This window comes from Beta vulgaris, chromosome 6 (genome assembly GCF_026745355.1).
Source record: "Beta vulgaris subsp. vulgaris cultivar EL10 chromosome 6, EL10.2, whole genome shotgun sequence".
Classification (NCBI taxonomy): Eukaryota; Viridiplantae; Streptophyta; class Magnoliopsida; order Caryophyllales; family Amaranthaceae; genus Beta; species Beta vulgaris.
The window spans coordinates 55,395,158-55,415,090 of record NC_079207.1 but is presented as its reverse complement, the minus strand read 5'-3'; the positions used below and the strand labels follow the sequence as shown (position 1 = coordinate 55,415,090).

At 34.1% G+C, this 19,933-nt stretch overlaps 3 long non-coding RNA genes across 3 annotated transcripts; 1 reads left to right on the top strand and 2 right to left on the bottom strand.

The window, feature by feature from the left end:
• Positions 1-8,600: 8,600 nt before the first annotated feature.
• LOC125493993 (uncharacterized) lies at positions 8,601-9,212 on the bottom strand. Its single transcript, XR_007270345.2, has 2 exons — positions 8,980-9,212; positions 8,601-8,876 (listed from the first exon to the last, which is right to left on the bottom strand). It is a non-coding gene; the product is annotated as an uncharacterized LOC125493993 (long non-coding RNA).
• A 2,189-nt stretch (positions 9,213-11,401) lies between these two features.
• Positions 11,402-16,600, top strand: LOC109133577 (uncharacterized). The gene is made up of 3 exons (XR_002038710.3): positions 11,402-11,949; positions 12,392-12,483; positions 15,859-16,600. It is a non-coding gene; the product is annotated as an uncharacterized LOC109133577 (long non-coding RNA).
• Positions 16,601-17,270: 670 nt separating this feature from the next.
• On the bottom strand, positions 17,271-19,398 carry LOC125494025 (uncharacterized). Its single transcript, XR_007270416.2, has 3 exons — positions 19,118-19,398; positions 17,625-17,723; positions 17,271-17,518 (listed from the first exon to the last, which is right to left on the bottom strand). It is a non-coding gene; the product is annotated as an uncharacterized LOC125494025 (long non-coding RNA).
• Between the last annotated feature and the right edge of the window lie 535 nt (positions 19,399-19,933).

Genomic DNA, 19,933 nt, shown 5'->3' with positions numbered 1-19,933 from the left:
TGGTTATTTAGTCGAATTTGCCGACTTCAAAATTTCTCTATTTTTCAGAGGTAATTTTCGTCATTTCTCATTCAACTTTCATCATATTTCCGCTGCCATTTCTCCAAAAGTATTAATCGTCAGCTCTTGACTTCATTCAATCAATCATTCTTCTGATAATTTGATTCATCTTCTGTCCAATTCATCTAGAATTCCTATTTGAACTCATTGTTCTAAATTCATTGATTGAGTTCTAAAATTGTGAACCGATTCACATGCTTCACCGAAATTCGATTCTTCAATGTTGAAGTTTCTTTTACTGAGACTTTAGTTGAGTTTCTGTTGTCGATTGCTGGGAATAACTTGCTGTATGATGAAGTTCATTTGTTGCGTGAATAAAATTAGATGATAAATTCTTTGAGGTATTTCGCACAAAATTGTGCGATCTCTTGCAAATTCTGGGTTTGGAATTTGTACTATTGAGTTCACGTTTTTGCTATTCTGGAAATTGAAGGTTACATATTTGTGATGATCATAATCTCATTTCTCTGCTGATTCATATTTCTATTTTCCTCTGCGAAATCAGTTTGCGTTTTGAGTGGCACAACTATATTGAGATTGGATGGATTATGGTTGTACAATTTAGTACTTTGACTATGTGGAATTCAACAACCTAGAGCAAAGGCCACTTGACAAATTGTGAGCATCAGCAAGATACATCATGTGTGCCATTTGAGTTGTTGGTTTGACATTTCTTGTGATAGGAAGATTTCTTTGTTTCACCATTCTCACTTTTGCACAAGTAGAGCTCTGTAAAATTCTTCGGTTCTTATGATCCACAGTGGTTATTTTTGACCCATAGTGGTCATTGTTCAAGATCCATGGAGATCATTTTGATAGTCTTATGACTTTAACCTCCATAGTCTTATGACTTTAACCTCCAAAATTCATAGTCTTGTGACTGTAACCTCCAACCCATAGTGGTTATTTTCTTTGTTTCTCCCATAGAGGCTTCTTTCTAAGACCCATAGTTGGTCATTTTGCCCATAGTGGCTTGTTGCCCATAGAGGCTTGTTTTGTGCCCATAGAGACCTTTGTTGTGATCCATTATGATCTTGTTTTGACCCATATATGGTCCTTTTCTTCATGATCCATTGTGATCGTTTTCTTAAACCCATTGAGGTTTGTTTTGATGAGACCCATTGTGGCTCATTCTTTCAAGACCCAAGTGGTCATTTTTGTTTCTCATTTCTCATTCTTATTCTTTAAATACATATCGCAATCACATATTTCTCTTCTTATTCAAATCCTAAAGTTTGTTCTAACAAGGATTATTAGTCAAATTGCCGATGTTAAATTTCCAGAGAATTTGATGGATATCCTATTGTTAAACACAGTCTTCTTTCACATTTTATTTTCTTTCTCATCTTAAAATTAGAGTCAGTTGGTGTACTTCTTTTCATTCTCCTAGTTTGCTGCATATTCTTCCTATTAGAGCTACATTGGATTACAATTGAGGTTGGTGTTGATGTTGAGGTTGTTGTGGTGATTGGTAAAGTGATGACAGCAGCAAATTATGGTCTCTGATGTAGCAAACTTGCAGCAGCATGATGATTAAAGGAAGTTGCACAATGCTTTAGTGGTATTTTGGTGACGTAGTAGTTGCAAGATCATAATGGGTCCAAAAGGGCTGCGTTTTTTGACAGCAGCCCTTTCCATCGCAGCCCTTCAACATAAAGGAAGGGTTGCGATTTTCAACCGCAGCCCTTCAAAACGAAAGGCTGCGATTTTATACACAAATGCATCCCTTCTTCAAGTGAAGCGCTGCGTTTTTGTCAAAAACGCCGCCCTTCTTCAAGTGAAGGGTTGCGTTTTTGTCAAAAACGCAGCCCTCTTAACATAGAAGGGCTGCGATTTTAGCTCAAAACCACAGTCCTTTTGGACCCCAAAAAAATAAAATAAAAAAAAATTATTTTTTTGTATTTTTATGTCAAATTGACACAAAATCAATTCCAAACTGATTAAATTATAACAAAATCACAAACTGACATTTATATATAATAACAAAAACTACAAATATCCAACCAGATATATATTATTGGCAAAACAGATGAATATATTGTAAACAGTAAATATTATAAGTAACAAATAAATTACAAAAAGAAAAATTAAAAATGATAAAAACTAAATCTTGACAAATCCACACAGCAACTTTGTGAGGCATCAACCAAAAGAACAACATATGATATGGTACCTTCGATGAACTCACTCTCTGCGTTCTTAATATAGCGCAGAAATATTTACCAAGGTCCGGATGTTGAACTGTAATAATAACTGACAGATCATCCCCTGGTATCGTTGCCTTCATTTTCCAATTCCCTTGCATATCCTACAAGATTTATAGAGTCAACATATTGCATTGTCATTCACCAAAAATAAAAAAATAAAATTGACATTGTCGTAGTAATGAGAAAAAGACACCAAACAGTGAAGGGGTTTGGTTAGTGAGTCATAGAATTTCTTCTTATCTGTGAATACAACCAGTTCACAGTTGGACTAACATATTGGTCCATTTGCAGATTCACATCCTCGACGGTGAAGATGATGAAATCGACGGCGAAGATGATGAAATCGACTGCGAAGATGATGAAATCGACGGCGAAGATTTTGGGGTTGGGCTTTGGTGAGAGAGAGAGAATGAGTGAAGGAAGGAGAGAGCGGCAGGGCGAACGCGATTGTGAGAGAGGAGAGAGAGAGGCAGGGCGAACGCGGAGGGAGGGAGAAATAAACCCTACCCCGCTTAACCTTTTAAGCCCAATGCGCGCTTCTTTTCAAATAAAAAAAAAGCCCATAAACGGTTGCGCTTGTCCCAGAAAACGCAACCCTTCATTTAAAAGGGTTGCGCTAGACTCAAAACGCATCCCTTCTAACTGTAAGAAGGGATGCGTTTTTTAGTCAAGCGCAACCCTTTTTGTAAAGGACTGCGGTTTTCTTTAAAACCGCAGCCCTACAAGAAAGAAGGGTTGCGTTTTATTTAAAACCGCAGCTCTACAATAAGAAGGTTTGCGTTTTGAAGAAAACGCAACCCTTCCAGCGCAGCCCTTCCTTTTTTTTCCCCTAGTGATGGTTTCTTCGTTAAAGATCCTTTCTTGCTATGGGATATCACTTTATTCATTCTTGATACTAACTCTAGTACAGTAAGCAAGTTGTAAAATTAAAATTGCCCAAACCCAAAGTGTGAGTCTTCAATTTCAAACCCAAAAATTCAGAGATTGAGATTTACACACAAAAATTCATAGATTGCAGAACATAAGATGACGTTTTAGAAACAAACAAAAAAAAAAAGAAATGGCAACGGAGTTTAAGCAGGGGAAGAGAGATGTTATATAATATGAGCACTATAAGAGGGGGGTGAATTATAGTGAGAGAATAAGAGTAACTTTTTGCGGAATTAAAAGCTAGCTAGGGAACGCGCACAATGGGAACACAAGAGATTTTAGCGAGGAAAAATTTCCTAGGCCAACTAAGGAAGAAACAACCTCGACGATAAGGGATTTTAACTCGAACTTTCCACTATAGTAGGCCAACAACTCTGTTACAAACCTATTAATTCTCTCGAGCCACAACCCGAGTTCCTAAACTCAAGTTCCCAACAACAGTTCTCTTTAACTGTTGTTCCTCTCAAACTTAACTCGAAGTTCCTTTCTCTTTTCCTTTCTCTTGCTTCACTCAAAATTTTCTCACACTTACATGAGTTCACTCAAACCCATCAAACAAACAAATACAATTTCTGATAAAAATGGAAGAGTAAAAACAAAAATCGTAAGGATGAATTCTCTTGGGAACACGACACTGACACTTAGACAACTTAGGATTTTAAGCTTCAGACACAAATTTATCTTGGGATTAGGCGCCTATTTATAGTAAGTAGCCATGAATTAATTTTCCACTAATTAACCCACTAACCCCATGATCTCCACTAATTAACTTTACTTGGGAACAAAGAAGCTAACCCACTAACTCATAAAACGTGTAACAGTGCTAATTACGTGATAAGTGATTACTTGGGGAATAAGTAAACAATTTAAAAAATAATCTCATTTAGGAAAAATAAATTTATCATTTATTTTAAATATGCCAGAAAAAATCAGAGTTTATTTAAAGAATAAAACCATGTAATTTAAATTAGTAAAGATAAGATTTTAAAAATAAAATAATTTTTTTTTTGAATTAAATAAACATTAAATTTTTTTCCTGGCTAATTACCTAAAATAGTGGATTTAAGCCTAATTCAACTAGGACTCCTAAATTTATGTTAAACGCTTAACATTACTTAGGCGCTTAACATTTATTAGGTTCAGGTGTTCCTAATTTAGTTCCTAAGTCAGTTCCCAAATAATGTTCCTAAACTGTGCCAGTATTTGTTCATGTCATGGGAACAAAACTTAGTTCTTTTGAGAATTCAACACCAAACATCTTATACCTTTACTCGACTTTAACATGAAGAATATAATACACCCTAATGTATTATAATCTTCATTCCAAGATTGGTTCTTCATCTTAGTAACATCTTCACTTCGATCTTGATTAATTCTCCTTTCTTTAATCTTCGATCAAGTATTCTCTTTGTTCTTCAATGAATAACCTCGCAACATTACACATGAAACAATACAAGTTTGTCTTTTGTGGTTATCTTCAAAATTTAGAGTCAACAATTTCCCCCTTTTTGAAGATGGCAGTAATATCCCGTGATTTCGAAAAGAAGGATTTCCGCTATACAAACTCATCACACCACCAAATTTGTTAGGAACAATTGGTTAGTATAAGTAAATAATGCTTTGAACTCTCAAAACCGCAATCGAAGAATATTAGTCATTCAAAAGACGCACACATGCACATAAGGTTTAGACTGAAGATTATCAAATTAACATAGTTCCTTAATAGCGCTGAAAGAAAAAAAGAGAAGAAATGACAAAATAAAAGAGTAATGTTCTCGAAGATTAACTAAAACACACAAAAATAAGAAAGAGTAGTGTTTAAGGCTTAGGAGAGGAGGGGATTTCAGCAACTTCTTCCATAACATCTTCCAATTTCTTCATCACCTCTGAATGATTGCTCTCGACTTTTTCAAGAAGCTTTGACACGATAGATTCCAAATTCATAACAGTCGTGTTAAGCTGCGTAATAGTCGTGGTCATAGTATGTAGCTGGACAAAGATAACTTCATGACCCTTCAAAACAACATCTACTTTGTTTGATAACCCTTTAACAAACCATTTACATCCTTAACTTCACCTGCAAACTCCATCATAGCCTCGGATTTCCCCATAACTAGGGTGAATAAGTGGTCCAACCTTTTAGCATGTTCAAGTGTGTATGTAGATCCAATAGTGGGATTTTGTGAGGAAGAGAAGGGAAAATCAGGGTTAGGAACAACAGAGGGTTCCTTAGGATTAGGAACAGCAGGTTGTTCCTCTGTGTTGGGAATAGCAGCTTGTTCCTTTTCCTTGAGAACAGAAGAGGTGGATTTTGTGGAGGTAAGATTAGGTTGGTATTTTGGTGGAGAGGGAAGGGTAGGAGAAGCAGTTTGTGGGGTAGTCTCCCTGGGAATGGGAAAAGGTTCGCTCGAGGGAGAAACATAACCCGGAATGTCTTCCTCCGCAATCAAAACAGGCTCATCATCATCATCATCATTATCACCAAACACAAAGATAGGAGAACTTAATACCTTCAAATTTCGAATCCTTTTACTCGTGCGATGAACCTTAGGAGCCGATTGTTTCTTTTTCTTCATTTCTTCCGATGAAATCGCCATCTTCCCTTTTCCTTTTTATTTTTCTTTTTCTATTTTTTCTTTTTCAACTTTTTTTTTGCAATTTTTCATTTTTCATTTTTTTTCTTTTTCTTTGCCAATTATATATATTTTTTAATTAATCATTTAGTTATATTTATCAGTATCATCAGGCTCATTTGTAATATATTTGGGGGTTGAGTATGAATACACTTTACAACATTATTTACCTCTTGGAAATTTGTGGTTGAGTATTTTGCTTTACTTTTTCAAATTTAATTTCGAAAAAAAAATCCCTATATCAGGACCTATTACTGCGATTTTTGGCAACAACCGCAGCAATAGGCCAAGATGTTGCTGCGGTTTCCAGCCAAAACCGCAGCAATATTCTCTTTTAAATTGATAACACATAATTATAATACTGCAGTTTGGCCTAGAAACTACAGCAATATCTGCAGATATTGATGCGGTTTAAAACCGCAGCAATGTAGTTATTACCTATTGTTGTCCCCTTAATTGTTGCGCGCCCAAAACCGCAGCAATAAGCATTTATTCTACTAGTGTATGTGTTTTTGTTGGAGCCACTGAATGGTCCTCATGAGTGGCCACAATCTGACTCCTTAGTGCTTCTACCAAAAGTGAAAAAAGTGCACCATAGACCAAAACAAAAAGGAGACTTCAAGCTGGAGAAGTGACCAAATCAAGTAAGTTGAAGAAGGTTGGGACTACAATGACTTGTAATTCTTGTGGCATCCAAGGACACAACAAGAGAAGGTGTAAAAATATGAGGTCTGAGAACCATGGTCCTTTAACTACCACTGACCAACCAACAACCACAACGGAACGAACAACCACACCAATGCATAATAGCGGAGTAGGTGTATATACTTACCCTAATGGACATCAGAGAATAGCAAATGTAAGTGAATATAGTTTAATCATGTTTTAAGCAAACAAATTTCATGTCCTATTATCAGATAACTAATTCGTGTTTAAATTTGCAATTTGTTCCTCACACTGGAGTGAATGCAAGGTCACAACCTGCTACTAGACAACCAAGGTCAGCAGCTGTCTACTCAGATTTTGAAGGAGAGCAGACTGTTGACTCCTTTAGTCAAGACTATAATTGGTCACAACTTGATATAGGGTCTAATAACCCACAAACAATTACCAGCCAAGCACTACAAGATTTAGTCAGGGCTAAAAGAGGGTAGAACAACTAAAACTAAGTTCATTGCAACTATGTTTTAAAATTTGTTAAATAGTTTAATTCATTACAACACATTCCATGTCATAACTACATAAGAACATAAGCAACAACAACTAAAGTAAAGATTGCTAGAAAAAACCATCTAAGAAATTTATTCGACCCTCCATGATGTTGCATTTTGTACATCACCTTCTCTAACAGCCATCTTTCTTGCAATTTGAAGTCTGCCACCATTAATTTTTCTTAAATTCCTCACCTCATTCTTCAGTTCTGTGTTCTTCTCCATTAAATTTAAAATTACATCCATCTGCCACTCTGTAGGGTCTTCAACATCAACCCATCTGTAAAACTTGCATCCCCTAGTGTTGGCTTCAGGATTATAATTAGTGCATGCTAGAAATCTTCTACCAAGATTGTCTTTAGTCCATGACCTAGTCTTGGACATTATGAATCCACAGTAATAATGCTTTGGGGTTGGGAGTGTCTTGTTTCTTGACATTTTACTGAAAAAAAAATTCTTTTTTTGCATAAGTAAAATATATTTTGGAAAAAATATATGCTTTCGGGAAAAAAAAAATTCGCTGGAAAACGAACACTAACAAGATCGAAATTTTTGCGCTGCAGTTGGGATCTGGTACAAATGGATTTTTGGAAGAAGATGTGGGCGGCTTTAATTGGAGAAGGAGAGAGAAAAAAACACATTTGTTTTTGGGCCATAAAATAGCCGTTAGGAATTAATATCTTTCCTGTAAAAGTTAAACTGTCGGTCTCGAAAGCGGGGCCGCAGGGTTATTTTTAATATCAAATCGCAAGTTAACAGAATACTTATCATCGTTGTCCTTTGGGTGAGCAAACTGCAACTTTACCCAAAGTTCAGTACCCAAAAGTATACTTAATTCCATCTTCAAAACTTAAGGTCAACAAGAGAGAATAGAGGGGAGAAGAAGTAGAGGAGAGAGAAAAAAGTTTGTCATGTCATCTTTTTCCTTTTTTTGGGTGCTGATAACGGTAAGTTATCAAAGTTTAGTAACAAACTAACAGATCTTAGTTTTGATTATCTAAACTGAAACTTTTTATAGTTCAGTACCCAAACTAAAACAAAAGGCAAAGTTAACTACCCAGTTGTGTACTTAACTCAAAAAAATACTAGCAATACAAAACGGAGTAAGTATACTCCATAACAAAGTATTTAAATTATAAATAAATCTTTCCAAAAAAGAAAACGATGTTTATGAAATTGGCTTTCAGCAACTCATAAAAATAGCCTACTACAACGCTATAAAGCGTCGCAAGCGCTTTTACAAACGCATTAAGAAGTGCTCCGCTTGCCTGTGTCGCTGCACCCTGTAGCTACGCTTTTTTTCTGCGTCGGTAAAGCTAGGATAAATGCGTCGCTAGTTCGGAACGCTTTCAAGCACGTTGCTGGGACACTTTATTAGCGTTGTAATAAGGTAGCTAGGCTCCTAAAGCGTTGAACAAGACCTGATACAACTTACTATTTCCTATAGCTGTAGAGACCCACTAAAAGCGTCGGATAATCCTTTTCACACTTTTAAAGTGCCGCTAGAGTTAATTTATGATCTCAATGCTAAAATTACAAATTGGTTTAACATTTGCAAGTGAACCAAAATATATTATATTGATTAATGAAAAAATTAAATCGTTTCATACTCCGTATAAGCAATCTTCAAACTAAAAATAACCAAAAAATCTAACTCATTTAGACAAACTCAAGGTACAACCTAATGTATGTAGAACAACAAATGTTAAAATTTATAATCCAACTAAATAATAAAAAAAAACTTAATATATCTTCAATCTTGTGCCCAAACAAAAGTTCCAATGTCCTCAAATCTTCAACATTCACTTTTTCGTTTTGGTGCATCCAAAATTAATCTGAGGGGCAAAAAAAGTGTCAACAAAAGTAATTAAAAAAAGGCCACAAACATGCAACATACTAGTTTAACAAACAATAAATAAGATCTACTAGGAATGTTACCTTTCGACAAAAATCCAACTAGCTAATTAGATAATTAATGAGAGTTGTCATTTCCAGAAGATGAAGCGTTATTAGCAGCCTACATCCAACAATCATAAAACTAATTAGCATAGAACATGTATGAATCATATGACAAATTTGCATGCATGAGTATTTTTGCAAAAGTTTGGGTAGCATATCCTCGTAAAAGTGCATATTTTGCAGAAATTTCGACAGCATCTCCCCATAAAAGTGGTTAATCCAAACAACTCAAAGTTGTTTTCCAAACCTATGCACTAAGAATATCAATCCCAGCATTGACATAAACATAATTTCAACTCAATTATGCATATTTATACAACAAACAAGGATTTTTATTCCTATTTCACCATAGGAGTACCATCATTCTTTAACAATGTAAATGACTTCAATTGTACCTCAATACAATCCTATGTTGGTAACTGCATTAGAAAAAGAAGGTTTGATCGTACCTTATCAACAGTAGGGATGTTCAGCAACAATGTTCTTAATTTGATTCTATAATCCTACATTCAACAACAATGTTCTTAATTTGATTCTACAAATCAAATATACAACAAACTTAATGAATAAAAATAACTCGTCAACATAAGATTATTTGACATTAATATGCAAATTATAAGTCACATGTAAGATCATAGACACGCACCGTAATTTCTGCTTCATTTTCATGTTGGTGACACTCTAAATAAAGTTCAGTTCTTGTTGGACTCCCATTCAGCCTTTGTTTCTTTAAAATGTAACAAATTAGGATAAGATGTCAGAATATGGTAGAAATGGAAGAATACATATGTACACAAATAAAAAAACCAAAACTTTACCAATTCTTCACGAACACAAGCATGACTCTTTGTACCAGTGTTGTAGAGATTGGCTTTGTTTTAGCCTTTGCAAGTGATTCTTTTCCCGTTTGCTTCTCTTCTATGAAAATCGAAGCATCAGCATGCATAAGAATGTACATATCATGGTTCACAATTCACAAAAGCATATTCAACACATTTACATAAATGAACATAAATAAACGCACTTGTCCCTCGTTGGATCTCCATAAATTAACAAGGCAAATCCACTGATTATTATCTACATGCATTGGACACCAATTATGCAAAATGGTAATATCTTCATATTTATAATATTTTCCTTTCAAGTAATAACATGTTAAAGTCTTAATAGCACAACTCATAAAACCCTTCAAATCCTAGTCAATATTGTGTTGCCTTTATTGGCCAAGTCAAATTTTCTTTAATTGGCCTCAAATCCATGATCAACTAAACTGGAAAAAAGAAAAAAGGCATTCACTATTTTAACACAAATATCATGATTAATAATGGGTTACATATAACATAGTTCAAACAGGTTTGCAAATGAATGAACCTTCACTTAGACAATAGGTCTGCCATAGTTCAAAAGCAGGCTGCCATAAATAAACTTGTGACTATTTTTTATCTGCCAAATAAAGTGAGAATAGGTCTATTAGTGTGTAAGTTCTTAGTATAGGTCTGCCAATTCACTTTATTTTGGCCATAGAGAATAGGTCTGCCAATTCACTTTCTTTGAGAATATCTACTTCCCCACATTGGAACAGAATTGAGGACTTTAGATAGAGAATTGGTTAGACAAGGCTTTGTATCATACAAAATGAGTTTCTCGAGAAGGAGATACCAACCATTTCTCCATTCCTTGCCCGGTTTAAATATGATAAGAACCTTTTTTTTCCATATTTACAAGAGAAAGTGATATATTACTCTCTCTGTAATTTTAGATAAGTATACTCCTTAAAAGCATATAGCCTATATTAAGCTACCAAACATGCATGATTACTCCATATACTTTGTGCTTTTGACAGTCCATTTCGTGCTTTAGAAGGCTAGAAGCACAACACATGCATCTAATTTTGACAATATACTGTACTTTCCTATGTTTTGCTAAGTTTTGCGGCTCTGAGCACCTGTATTTCTACTTTTGAAGTCAAATACTTGCAATTACATTGTATCCATATAGCAACCAATTATCTTCCCTGCCCATGCCCCTGGTTCTTATATGATATTTAAACCACGCACAATTATCTTCAACCTTCTTATTAGTTTAGTTCCAAATAACAACCAATCAAACAATGATCCAATCAAAGTTTGAATTTCCTAATAAACTTTTGATAATACAAATCATCAGCCTCTTCTTCGTCCCTCCACTTATCATCAAGAATAACAAACTAATACCCATAATCATCATGGCCAAGGTGACCTTCTCTAGCAGAATTCTCAGTAGGAGACCAATCATTAAAGTCACCAACAAGAGCACAATATCGTGCACTTGGAGCCGATTCCATGAAATTGGTACAATGCTGCGGGTGTCGATGGACACCCAATAATACAAATTATCAAAAAAAAAAAATCTGTTTTTATTCCGACAATCTGTTACCTTTATGGTCTTTGCAAGTTTGGCGTTGTTACCTTTATTTCTCTCTCCTCTGTTTTTATTCCGACAATCTGTTGCCCCAATTATCTATAATATGCAATCCAATTTTTCCCTTTGTTGCTGAATCAAAGATGTATATAACTTCGAGCTAATGAATTTGGGCACAAAAATCACTTGATTTGGAGTTCGGAGCTATGAGTTATGGTCCTTGTAAGTTTGGTGTTGCTACCTTCATTTCTCTCTCCTCTGTTTTTATTCCGACAATCTGTTTCCTCAATTATCTACAACATGCAATCTAATTTTGCTCTTTGTTTCTGAATCAAAGTTGTAGATCACTTCGAGCTAATGAATTTGGGCACAAAAATCGCTCAATTCGGAGTTCGGAGCTATGAGTTACACCTTACACAAGTTCAGCACTGCTGCTGTACTTTGTGTTGCGCTGCTGTCATGGTTGGCTTGTTTGCCCATGTTGTCATTGCCAACTTATTTGCCTTAGCTTGTTGCTGCCATTGTTTTGGTATTCCTTTCCATATGAAGGTATAAGCTAATTTTTCTTAATTCCTCATCTCCTTTGATTCCAATTCAAGTGTGGTGCAATTGGATTTTATATTCTGATTTTAGAAATATACTTGGTTCTCAATTTTGTTATTGATTAGCAAATATAGTTATGATAAGAGTTGTTAAACTTAAAGATTGAATATTTTATCCTTCTTATTGGATTGAAGCTTCTAATATGAAGTAAGCCTCTTAAGTAAGTTTATAAAAGCTGATTTTTATAAATTATGTCGTTTGATAATACTCTCTTAAATCAGAATGATGTTAATTAGAGATAGAATGATGTTGTGAGTTGGATTAGTAGAATGGGTTGTATTAAGGGTTGTGATGGTTAGTTCATGGAAGAGCTTAGAAAGTATGAGTAATTCAAATTGTTATCTAAATTGTTGTGCGGATGGTTAATGATTGTTGTTATTGTTTTGAGGTCATTGTTGGAGTATGTATATGGAGATAAATTATGAAGTTCGAGCTATAGTTGGTTATCTAGAATGTCGAATTATTGGGAATTCTTTCAAGGTACACACACGTCCTTCCACCTTTGAATCTATATTCTTGTTTTATGTGATTTCATGAGCTGAGCTTAATAAGCCTTTTATATAAATACAACATTATTCAAAGCGTTATTCGTGTGTTACAAGAGTTGTTAACTACATATTTGGTTTTAAGCTATGAGCGAAAGCTATATATGTGATGAGTTTTACTGTGTGACATTTTTATGAAGAACTGATTGGAGGTAGTTGAATCCTTCAATAATATAGATGTGTGATATTATTAAACCTACTTATTTCCACATCGAATTTATAATAAGTTTCTTATGCTTAGTAAGTTGATCTTTTATATGAAAGTGTAGCTATGAGAATTAAAGCAAAGATCTTATAATATCTAACTATATAAGTGGTTTTACAACAAGTACTTCGATATACGAACTAAGCCAGGAAGTCGACTTGATATCTTTATGAACTCGCTTTCGATTTAAACTATAGTTATATTTGAAAGTTTCAGAGAAAAAGAAAGGAATTTTGATCAAGGATGTTGAGTTAAAATTTCAGGTTTAAGGCAATTGTGAAAATATTTGTGATATAAGTTTTATATGGAACTCTGAAAGTATGAAAAACTCTTTATTATGGTTTGAGATTTTGATTATATATGATCATGAACTTTGAAAATTATGACTTGGAGTTATGAACAAATATGGACTCGTGAAATTATAAATCAGAATTTTCTAGTCCTATTAATGACAAGGAGGATCTTTACTCCTACTTAAATTTTTATGGAGAAGTTCTCATAAGAAAATGTTTCTCAAATTTGGGTCAATTAAATGAACATTATTTTCGGATTTAAGTCTGGAAACACATAAGTCTAGTGAAACAAGTTATATCTTTACAGAATATCATGGATGAGTTGTGTTATATGGAGTTCGGAATCTAAGTTAGAATGAGTTTGCTGTGAGATGGGTACTTGTGAAGTTCTGTTTAAGAAATACAATTGTCGCTTTGAGGATATTATTAGAAGTAGTCAAATATCCCAAGATTTACTTATGGCGTATAAACAAGGCTGAATGGTATCACCCGAAAATATCTCCGAAAATAATATGGAGCTTGATTATATAAGAATGAAGATTTGTGATCATAATTGAAGGATGAAGTAATTGTTGTGAGGTTCTAACTAATAATGAAGATGTTATGTGGTGGACGTAGATTAGATAGTTAGGGAATAGTAGATTTCGATGTGAATTTCAAAGGTCAAATATTAATTAAGTTATGAGTTAATGGAGTTGTTACGAGAGGTTTGTGAGTTCAGAGGATGTGTAGGATTTGAGATATGAATGTCGTACTAGTGAAATAAAGGATCCAATCTTGATGGTGGTTTAGAGGAGTATCGATTAGAGATATATAATTTACAATACTTAGGTAATAAAAGATCATATCCGCAAAGGGGTCAAGTAAAAGAGTTTGGAGCATAATTTCTTCTATTGGATGAGTAAGATTATATAAATGGATGTTGGGAAAGAAAAATATAAATCTAGATAATAGAGAGCATGGTAATTAAAGTTATATAAGGACAATACTAAGCGTACGGTCTTAAGACTGATATGAGCTTTCAGTACAAATTCATGGGGACATATGGTTGTGAATTATAAATTTAAGAAGGATGAGGACAACGAGTTGAGTATTGGAAAATATGGAGTGAGATATTTTGACTTGCCCTAGTCATTGTAGGTGATTTATGATAATGTAATAAGGTTATATTAATGAAAGTTCATGTTTTGGGAATAAGAAAACCTTTTAGGGTAAACTTCATATCATGAGAATTTTGGAATGCTATAGTTTAGATGCTATAAGTTAAAGACGGAAGTCTAAGTACAAAGAGACATTTGATTTCGAATACGTTTTATGTATATTACTTCCTTTAAAAGAATATTTGAGGTAAGTGAGATTATTTGAGATTCGAGTTTGTGTTATAATAAGATTATTGAGGTTCAGGTATTTTGGATATGTTAGTTACATTTCAACCTTGTTTTGTTTTATATTAATTTACGGAGAAAGTTTAAGTCGTTGATACACTTTGGAATTGAGTATGCGATACGAATTAAGAACAAGAGTATAAGTTTTGAAAGATATAAGTTTGTGTTATTGAGAAAATAAGCATTATGATTTAGTTATTGTTTTATGGGGAAAGTAAACAACATTTCTGGAGCGAGATGCTCAATATGTGTTATGGAGGTATTGTTCCTTTGAGTAGTCATGATCCAAAAGTTATTAGGTTAAGTTTTGGAAATTCCTAATTCGAAGTACCGAGCAGGAAGTTATGTTCATTTTAAGTTCAGTATTTTTGTGTAATTATTTTGACAAAAGTTCCAAATGTTCAAGTTAACTCAACCCTTTTGGTAAAGTTTAAATGAGCACACTAGGTGCCTATACGACTTTTACAAGCAGTAAAAATTGATTATTTCCTTATATCTTTACACGTAACTAATATGTGAAATTGTTGACGTAAAACAAAAGATTTCAAAAGAAGATCCAAGTCTTGCAATGAATAGCAACACCATAGTAGTTGTGATTCTTTTTCCTCTTCATGGATAAATATGTGTTCTTTGGAACAAGTGTGGTATTGATAAACTATGCATTTAAACTATTTATGTAAATAAACTATGGATACAAGTGGGTAAAGGCCGATATCAAATAAGGTACGGTATGAAACAACCCTTGGAGGATGGGTGATCTCCTTCCGAACCCTCGCTGGGTGGGTGAAGTCCAGCAGATAATAAAAATGGGACATGTCCTGGTTAAGCTTGCAAGCATAAATATTTAAAGGTGGGGTGACGACCTCCATTAGCTTAGAGACAGTCGGCACCTTGTGTAAGGAGCCCCTCTCTATTCGTGTTCGCTTTACTCAAATAAATTAAATGCTATAGACCCAAAAGGTTTTGAATGATCTAAGTGGTGATCTTCATGATAAAAATTCTTACTTGAATGCGATTGTGTAAGGATAGTAATCCTGAAAATTTTAATCGAGCACTTACTTGTGAAGCATGCTGAATTCTAGCACGAATTGTGTATGAATGATCTTAAGCCACAAAAAATGAGGTTTTGCGATGAGCTTATGTATTCAACTGTTGTTGAAATTTGTTCTGATGGCAAGGAACTTATTATATGTAGTATATATATGAGTACTCTTTATCGGACTTTCTATTGAAGGGTTGCTGCTGTCGTAGTAAAAACATTTCTAACTATTTGATTTTAAGTCTTTTTTGAAGTTTGGGATTGTTCCACTTGATGAGTAATACACCGCACAACTATATTTTAAGCCACTAAAATGAATTTCTGGCTGGACAGTGTGTGTACTCAGTTTTTCTGATTTTGTTCTTGGAACCTGTCCTGGTGGGGGCAGGGTTCATTGTTAGTGATTTTGCAGGGTTGATGTCAAGGTCTTGGAATATGATTACTGATCAAGAAGAAGATTTTTATGCTATGAAATGTAGCCTGAGGTTAAAGTTAGATGCTTTGTTTGGAAGTATTCATAACCTGTTATTTGATTTTCAAGTTGTTATGTTGTGGGCCCCTGACCCACAGATCCAGGATCGTTTTTATAGGTTTTGTTTCCACTATGAATAAATGTAAATTCGAGGTTTGTTAATTGTTGATTGTGTATCTTAAGTGTGATTAGTTAGCAGCTCGAAAGTGCGGGCTGTTACACATGCCCACTAACTATTGGAGATGGATTGAGTGACCCAAAGATTGCCAACCTTCTTAGTATTGAATTTTCATTGTTAGGAATACATTAAAACATTATTTTTATATCTCTTCTCTCCTCATTTATTACATACATGTCAATATTTTATTCTAATGTGTCTAAGAGTGTTGGCAATCCTAAGGGTTACTTAAACATTTTCCCTAACTAAAACTCCCTTCGTCCCAATTTAGGTTTTCGCTCATGGTACACCCGCATGGTACACCAGGGGTATTTTGTAATAAATTAGAACTTCAGGTGCTTATTTGACACCAAATTTGCTCATATGGGCATTTTGCTCATTTACTCATTTGCTCATTTTGCTCATTTTGTAATAAAAGTGTTTGCTCATTTTCTTAAATGAGTAGAAATGTTTGCTCATTTGTTCATTTTACTCATTTGCTCATTTGATCGCTCATTTTGCTCATTTGGAGAAAATAGTCTTGGGTGTACCATGAGAGCATGGTACAACTGCATGGTACACCCAGGTGTACTATAAATATTCTCCCAATTTAGTTGCTACATTTGTTTTTTATACAGTTTACGAGATGCAATTTCAAACACTAATATCTTGAGTTACATATATGAAAAAATTATATAAATTATATATTTGAAAAATACAAATTGGGACGAATCAAACAAGATCTAACATGACTATATTTTTCTTACGTATATGGAGTAAAAGATAGTTAAAGTTATAACTTGAATAGTGCTTACCGTCAAAATGTAACAATTAAATTGGAATGGATAGAGTAGCATTTTAATACTCTACCGAGAGGCAGAGAGCCTAGTAGCCTACACCGTTTAGTCTGTACTCATCAATTATCTACTCTGTTCCTGCTTCAATGTCCTGTTCCCTCATATCTTTTTCCTAGACTAGTTGTTGCTCCGCGCGCCTACGCGCACGGCGCCCCAAAATAGTATAATTGTGATATTTGTAGTCCGTTAGCCTTAAGTGGTGAAATATCTATCTAACACATATTCCAACCAGACGCTGAGTACACACATTGTATTAGTTGCATCAAGCAAACTAATGAAGTACGGTGTGCAAACACGATTTATTTACACGTTAATTTCATTTGAAAAGAGAATACATAATTAAGTTTATTTGAAGTGCAATTCCAATAGCTAAGGTAACAACTTTGATTTAAAACTTGTTAACTTGTAGGTTTCTCGCATGCCTTTGAAGTGTTTTTAAAATGGAGCTATAATCTATTCTTATAGATAGTAAGCTCCCCACTGCAACACCCTATTTTTTGAAATTGAAGCGATTGTTGTGATTTGGAGTTGTCATTAGTTCACAAAAGATGTTCCTAAAGGCCTATCAAGAGGATGCAAATAGTCAAAGAATTAGATCATTGTACATTTAAATCAAGTATGAGTATGTGTGTAAAGTAAGAAAAAGTGTTAAGCGCAAGAATGCTTACATTAGTCGATAAATTGCTAACATGTTCTGCTGGCATTTTGAAAAGCACTTCACATTGTTCATAGGCAGCAATGATCCAAGAATGTTGTATTGTGATATTCTAATTAAGTTAAATATAATTAGTATATTGAATGTCAAGCTATATGCTAAGGTATTTGATGCTTTTTCTCTAAAAAAAAAAGATATTCGATGCTTTATACTATATTAGATATTGTTAGTGATGTGTGTGTGCGTGCATGTGTGTGTGAGCGCGCGTGCGTGTGCGTACGTGCGTGTATGATGCATACATTAAACTATTAGAGTCCCAAACCTACGTTCCTCCTCTTAATCTTTATCCTTCTTCATATATGTCTATTTCTCGATCTATATCCTTCTTGTGTTTTTGTAATTCTTCATATATGTCTATTTCTCGATCTATATCCTTCTTGTGTTTTTGTAACTATAGAAGATCTTTGAAAGTGTTCCTATCTCTTTGTCCTTCCCTCTTTCTTGGTTGTTATGTTTTTGTTTATAACGTCAAATACAACATTATTCGCGTCTCTTTTCCTTTTCCTTGCTTTCCTTCTCTCTCGTCTTTTATGATTTTTTGAATTTTATGTTTAGAAAAAATTTATGTGAAGTTAGAACTTGATTTTGGAAATCTTTAGAATCTAGAATACAAGACACAATGATGCTCATAGTGATTCATCCTAGAGGACCAAAACATACATCTGCTTTGTCATCAATATACAGCCATGAAAAGCTTAAAGCCTGAAGGAGAATAAATATATATAAAAGTACACAATCAAAAGCTTTGTCTCTTTTGAGACTTTAGCCCACTATCGTTGCAAATATATTAACAATAATGGTTAGGATCACAACATTATTTGCTCATGAGTAGTTATCTATTCCTGCTATTCTCTTCACTTATCACTTATGATTCTACATTCTTTGCTCTCCATCTTGAGGGCGCATTTCTCACTTCCACTTCCCTCATATCTTACTTAGTTGATATTACCCGTACCTTCCTCGAGTATCTTATCTTCATCTTGTTTATTTACCATGCTACTATAAGTAATGTTTAGGCATAACACTAATATCTTGGCTTCGGATTGGCAGAGAGTGAAAATATACTACTATGGTTGAGGTTGGAGAAGTGAATCTATAATAATATATTAAAAGCGGTGTCACGTGGCGCTCTTCCCAATGACGTTTTACTACATGTAATCCACGTGCAATTAAAAAAATTAGTAATTGCATAGTATAAAATTTGATCATGTGACTTTAAGTTTATATACTAAAGTCTTAACCACTATACAAGTGATATTCAATCTTATTATCTTAAAGTATAATATTAAATAATAAAAGTTCTCCTTATCCGAACCATTATTTGGTTAATGGATGCATTTATTTGTCAAGAAAATGATGGATTCCAGATTGACAACCTGTGAATCCCATTCTGCATCTTTAATTAGTTATAGAACAGAGTTACAGATTGGAAGCAACAATACTTACGTATTATAGTTCAAGGCTTTGAGAACATCATCCATGATGTATTTATGTGTCGAGAAGATATAGGTAGCCACCTCAAAGTATAGCTTCGAATATGCATCAGGAAATATCTTTAGTATTTTTTTTATCGCTATCCTCCCATGATTTTGTGGGCTCCTATCAATTACAAAGATATAAAGGAACATCAATCTCAAATTCCACACTAATAAAATTCAGTTATTGCATCCATTTATCTATCTAGTCAAATAAATTGCTTCTTATTAGAGCAATAGATTGAAAGCACGATAGTTTGAAAAAATAGTGTAATTGTGATATTTGTAGTTTGTTATCATTGAGTAATTAAATGTTTGTTTAGCGTGTATTCCAAATAGGCGGTACATACAAGTGTATTAAGTGCATTAGGCAAACCAATGAATAATGGTGTGCAAACTCCTTTATTGAAAATACATAAATAAGTTTATTTCAAGTGTAATCTAATAGACAAGTTAACAACTTTGATTAAAAACTTGTTGGTAACTTGGAGCTTTTGCGCGTGTCTTCGAAGTGTTTTAAAAGCAAATCTACAATCCATTCTCGAAAGATGATTTAAGGATGTGAGCATGATCATTTCAGCACCCTCTTTTTGGAATTTGATGCCAACAGTGGGTAGTTGTACATAGAAATAAGGATGTGAGCATAATGATTTAATCGAGTGTCTACGCGAGCGGCACCCCGAAACAACGTACTTGTGATATTCGAATTACGTTGTTTCAATTAGCAAGATGATTGTAAAGTAATTATTTCAAATCAGTTGGTACTTGCACTTGTTGTTTTGAGTGC